This window comes from Palaemon carinicauda, unplaced genomic scaffold (genome assembly GCF_036898095.1).
Source record: "Palaemon carinicauda isolate YSFRI2023 unplaced genomic scaffold, ASM3689809v2 scaffold15, whole genome shotgun sequence".
Classification (NCBI taxonomy): domain Eukaryota; kingdom Metazoa; phylum Arthropoda; class Malacostraca; order Decapoda; family Palaemonidae; genus Palaemon; species Palaemon carinicauda.
Genome location: NW_027169036.1, coordinates 376,415 through 382,500, shown reverse-complemented (window position 1 = coordinate 382,500; position 6,086 = coordinate 376,415). Strand labels below are relative to the sequence as shown.

Here is a 6,086-nt window from a genome sequence, read left to right as displayed (position 1 = left end):
TATACCGCCCGTTGAGATGCTACCGCTAGAGAGTTATGTGGTCCTTTGACTGGCCAGACAGTACTACATAGGGCACTTCTCTCTGGTTTACGGTTCTTTCCTTTTGCCTACACAGACACCGAATATTCTGGCCTATTCTTTACAGATTCTCCTCTGTCCTCATACACCTGACAACAAAGAGATTACCAAATTATTTTTCTTCTCTCAAGGGGTTAACTACTGCACTCTAATTTCAGTGGCTACTTTCCTCTTGGTAACGGTAAAAGAGACTCTTCACCTATGGTAAACAGCTGATCTAGGAGAAGGACACTCCAAAATCAAACCATTGTTCTCTAGATTTGGGTAGTGCCATAGCCTCTGTACCATGGTATTCCACTGTCTTGGGTTAGAGTTCTCTTGCTTGAGGGTACACTCGGGAACACTGTTGGATCTAGTTTCTCTTCCTGTTGTTTTGTTATAGTTTTTAAAGTTTATATAGGAAATATTAATTTCAATGTTGTTACTATTCTTAAAATATTTTATTTTTCCTTATTTCCTTTCCTCACTGAGCTATTTTCCCTGTTGGAGCCCTTGGGTTTATAGCATCCTGCTTTTCCAACTAGGGTTGTAACTTAGCATTTGATATTATATATATATATATATATATATATATATATATATATATATATATATATATACATATATATATATATATATATATATATATATATATATATATATAATATATATATATAAGCAAATTTACACATGTATATAACATTCACACATATGTATATATATTTTACTGTATGTAAATTATATATATATATATATATATATATATATATATATATATATATATATATATATATATATATATATATATATATATCAGCAACAAAGTATCAAAGGCATTATCTTTTTTATATATAAAAACCATTTTCGGGGTTTTAGGATGACTGTAAGTAATTGAGAAACTCGGTTTAAAGTAAATTACGATAAACTATGCTGCTGCTCTTACAATGACAGATCTCCAAAATTTATCTTTTCCGGATTTTGTCAATTGAGAGTATAATTTATATGAAATAACACTGAAAAGGTATCAATCTCAAAAGGAAGCCTTTGGAGAATCGAATATACTGTATATATATATATATATATATATATATATATATATATATATATATATATATATATATATATATATATATATATATATATATATATATATATATATATATATATATATATATATACATATATATATATATTGTTTAATATCAAGTGACAAACCTATAAAAATGTAAATGAATCTACCCACTTGCGTGGAAGTTACACCAGGATGTTTCTGAAAACAAATTTGACAGAGCTGGCAAATCCTTAGTTGACCTTTAGACCTTCAAGGATGATCTTTACTTCACTTTGTACGTTAATTTCACCAGTGAAGTAGGCCTGTCACACCCAACATGAAGCTACACAAAAATCAAAAAGTGTAATACCCACGTGCAACAACTTAACCATTCACCAAGTAAAGCCAATTGAAATATTGTTTTTTAAATGAATCATTCTATTTACAACAGCTAGTGCCTGTAGTAAATGATTGAAAATCAAACAAGCGGCGTTAAACACGGCAAACCCCGTCCCTCGCACACGAACATTCATGAAAAAAAACTGCCATTGCTCCATACGTTTTTGTAGGGTTGCAGTGTCCGTAAATACTAGTAAACGGGTGGGCTAGGTGTATATATTTACTATGTTGTTATTTCATATTGCTGAAATCAAGTCATAGTCACAGTAGGTCAAAGCGTGGTTTTCTATCTGTCAATAAAATCAACCAGGTCTGTATCTACTCATTTGGAAATTATGGTGCTCTGAAATTCGGTAACCTTGAAAATTCTAATCTCCTCCTTTGAACTTTAAACCTATTAATCATCAAAACGATGCCTTTTCACTAGTTCATATATAGAATTATATTTCCAACACCTGGAAATGAAAATTCTGGTCTTGGTTTTAAGTAAATCGGATAAAATTTGATATACTAAATAATTAATTCTGACCTTTCAGGTCACTATGACCTTGACGTTGCCCTTCTGAAGTTCAAATTTTAAAGGGGGTCTACTGTGTGTCATACCGGCAGTGCATCTCTTCTGAACATTTCAAGCAAATCGGTTTAATAGTTTTCCCGTAAAGTTGCCAACAAAGAAATAATGAAACAAACAGAAAGAAATATAACAAAAACAGAATTGTTTTTGGTGGTAGACGGGGGTAATAATATCTGCACTCACTATGGAATTCATATACAAATTCACAAATATTCTGAAGAACACAATCACCTTTACACAAATCATGATTAAAACAGCAGATGACTAAAAGATATCGTGCACAACAGTATTTGGATATATTTATATATAATTTACTTTTGATTTACAGAATTTTCCGAGATTGGAAAACCCCGATTGTGTTTAACCTATAGGTAGGCGTAACACATGGATAGCCAAGACGAAATGAAAATAATTAATAACGTCCGACATTTGTTGTCATTTTCGAATAAAAAAATAATTTTTTTTTTTTAAACAATCGTAAACTTGTTTATCCCTAGTATTTAACTCGTTGACGACCTCGCAATTAATTGGTTGTCACCGCTAAAAGGAAACAGGGAAGAATGTTATTTATTTATTTTTTGCAGATCACTACAGGGAGCTCTAACGTCTAATTTGCTTTCCTTTTTTTCTACATGGTTATATTGCACGTTAGGATAACCAGATATGTAATATATGTCTATTTATTATAAATTTTGATGCGTGGGAGAAAACGCATACAAAAATATCCGTCAAAAAAGTACAATTCATACGAATTTGAAAAGTATTGAATTTTGTTTTTGAATAAATTCAATATAAAGGGAATTTATAGTGTTTCCGATGAAACTCCAATTTCTTTTCGTAAATTGGGAAAGAGAAGATCGTAAACAAAAATAAAAGTGTATTAACATTGACGGCTACAAAAAAGTTTTTTCTTTCAAATCGCTGTAGCGCTTTTTTTTATAACAGGTTATATTTGTTTTTGTATAATGTGGAAAATTAGGCACTTACGTGGTAGCCTATATTCAAATTTAGACAATTATAACAATTCCATAGTTGAAGTAAGCCGTGAACATAGATATTGTAAAACAATTTAATAGGTCGAGTTAAAGTTGGCCGTGAGAATAAATTTCTATAAACAGGTCGACAATGTAAAACAATTCAATGGGTCGAGTTGAAGCTAGTCGTGAAAATGAATGTCTATAAACAGGTCGACAATGTAAAAGAATTCAATAGGTCGAGTTGAAGCTAGTCGTGAAAATAAATTTCTATAAACAGGTCGACATTGTAAAAGAATTCAATGGGTCGAATTGAAGCTAGTCGTGAAAATAAATTTCTATAAACAGGTCGACAATGTAAAACAATTCAATGGGTCGAGTTGAAGCTAGTCGTGAAAATAAATGTCTATAAACAGGTCGACAATGTAAAAGAATTCAATAGGTCGAGTTGAAGCTAGTCGTGAAAATAAATTTCTATAAACAGGTCGACATTGTAAAAGAATTCAATGGGTCGAATTGAAGCTAGTCGTGAAAATAAATTTCTATAAACAGGTCGACAATGTAAAACAATTCAATGGGTCGAGTTGAAGCTAGTCGTGAAAATAAATGTCTATAAACAGGTCGACAATGTAAAAGAATTCAATAGGTCGAGTTGAAGCTAGTCGTGAAAATAAATTTCTATAAACAGGTCGACATTGTAAAAGAATTCAATGGGTCGAATTGAAGCTAGTCGTGAAAATAAATTTCTATAAACAGGACGACAATGTAAAACAATTCAATGGGTCGAGTTGAAGCTAGTCGTGAAAATAAATTTCTATAAACAGGTCGACATTGTAAAAGAATTCAATGGGTCGAATTGAAGCTAGTCGTGAAAATAAATTTCTATAAACAGGTCGACATTGTAAAAGAATTCAATGGGTCGAATTGAAGCTAGTCGTGAAAATAAATTTCTATAAACAGGTCGACAATGTAAAACAATTCAATGGGTCGAGTTGAAGCTAGTCGTGAAAATAAATGTCTATAAACAGGTCGACAATGTAAAAGAATTTAATAGGTCGAGTTGAAGCTAGTCGTGAAAATAAATTTCTATAAACAGGTCGACATTGTAAAAGAATTCAATGGGTCGAATTGAAGCTAGTTGTGAAAATAAATTTCTATAAACAGGTCGACAATGTAAAACAATTCAATGGGTCGAGTTGAAGCTAGTCGTGAAAATAAATGTCTATAAACAGGTCGACAATGTAAAAGAATTCAATAGGTCGAGTTGAAGCTAGTCGTGAAAATAAATTTCTATAAACAGGTCGACATTGTAAAAGAATTCAATGGGTCGAATTGAAGCTAGTCGTGAAAATAAATTTCTATAAACAGGTCGACAATGTAAAAGAATTCAATAGGTCGAGTTGAAGCTAGTCGTGAAAATAAATTTCTATAAACAGGTCGACATTGTAAAAGAATTCAATGGGTCGAATTGAAGCTAGTCGTGAAAATAAATTTCTATAAACAGGTCGACATTGTAAAAGAATTCAATGGGTCGAATTGAAGCTAGTCGTGAAAATAAATTTCTATAAACAGGTCGACATTGTAAAAGAATTCAATGGGTCGAATTGAAGCTAGTCGTGAAAATAAAAATCTATAAACAGGTCGACATTGTAAAAGAATTCAATGGGTCGAATTGAAGCTAGTCGTGAAAATAAATTTCTATAAACAGGTCGACATTGTAAAAGAATTCAATGGGTCGAATTGAAGCTAGTCGTGAAAATAAAAATCTATAAACAGGTCAACATTGTAAAAAAATTCAATGGGTCGAATTGAAGCTAGTCGTGAAAATAAATTTCTATAAACAGATCGACATTGCAAAACAATTCAATAGGTCAAGTTGAAGTTAGCCGTGAAAAAAAATAAATTTCTATAAACAGGTCGACATTGTTAAAAAAATCAATGGGTCGAGTGGAAATAAAGTGGTACAAATATGTCAACATTCGTATTCCATGTGAAAAAAAATCAATTAAGCTAAACAAATTATATATTTTCTGTTGAATAGCTTCTAGCATAAAGTAATTGAAAATAGAATAATTATAGCGGGTGAAAATACTTACAAAAAATGGCCAATCTGGAACCTTAGTTTTGTGTGCTCGACATGTCTATCCTGGGGAAATGAAAATATTTTTGTGATCAATCTTAGAAACTTATCATTTACGATACATACATTTACTGTGCCAGTAATTGTAGAAGTTTTTATTAAGATTTATCATAGTGCAAAACAAATTACGATATTGTAATTATAATAGTAGGAAACAATACCTGTAATTTAGTCATTACCTAAGTTTTGTCTAACTTCATCTTTTTTTTCTTTTTTTTTACATATGCAAAGACGAATGATGCAATAAATTTTGTCTCGCAGTATAAAACAATTGAAAATCAAATAATTTCAACGGGTGAAAATAATTATGAGAGAGAGAGAGAGAGAGAGAGAGAGAGAGAGAGAGAGAGAGAGAGAGAGAGAGAGAGAGAGAGAGAGAGAGAGAGAGAGAGAGAGAGAGTGAGGCACCTCGTATATCCACCAGAGTTGCTAATGCATCTTCCGGTGTATTTTGCATCTTCCAGTCTTGGATGGTCTGGGATGCATCTTAGGTGTTTATCGAGCTTATTCTTAAAGTGTGGGTACCATATCACATTGCAGTACTCGAGTGTACTGCGTACATAAGTTTTGTAAAGCATAATCATGTGTTCAGCTTTTCTTGTTTTAAAGTGTCTGAATAACATTCCCATTTTTGCTTTACATTTAGCCAACAGTGTTGCTATTTGGTCGTTGCATAACATATTCCTATTTAACATTACACCAAGGTCTTTAATTGCTTCCTTGTTTGTGATTGTCTCGTTATTAGGTCCCTTGTATGCAGAGAGAGAGAGAGAGAGAGAGAGAGAGAGAGAGAGAGAGAGAGAGAGAGAGAGAGAGAGAGAGAGAGAGAGAGAGAGAGAAATTACTCTCGAATGTCATGTGGATGAGATCATGATAGGGGTGGATGGAGAT

General features: G+C 32.1%; 1 long non-coding RNA gene across 1 annotated transcript in view; it reads right to left on the bottom strand.

Annotated features, from left to right (window-relative positions):
* The window catches only part of LOC137635623 (uncharacterized), a 95,672-nt gene that overhangs the window by 38,657 nt on the left and 50,929 nt on the right, over positions 1-6,086 (bottom strand). The window contains exon 2 of the long non-coding RNA XR_011042732.1: positions 5,152-5,201. This is a non-coding gene — a long non-coding RNA (uncharacterized lncRNA). The remainder of the gene's footprint in view (positions 1-5,151; positions 5,202-6,086) is intronic.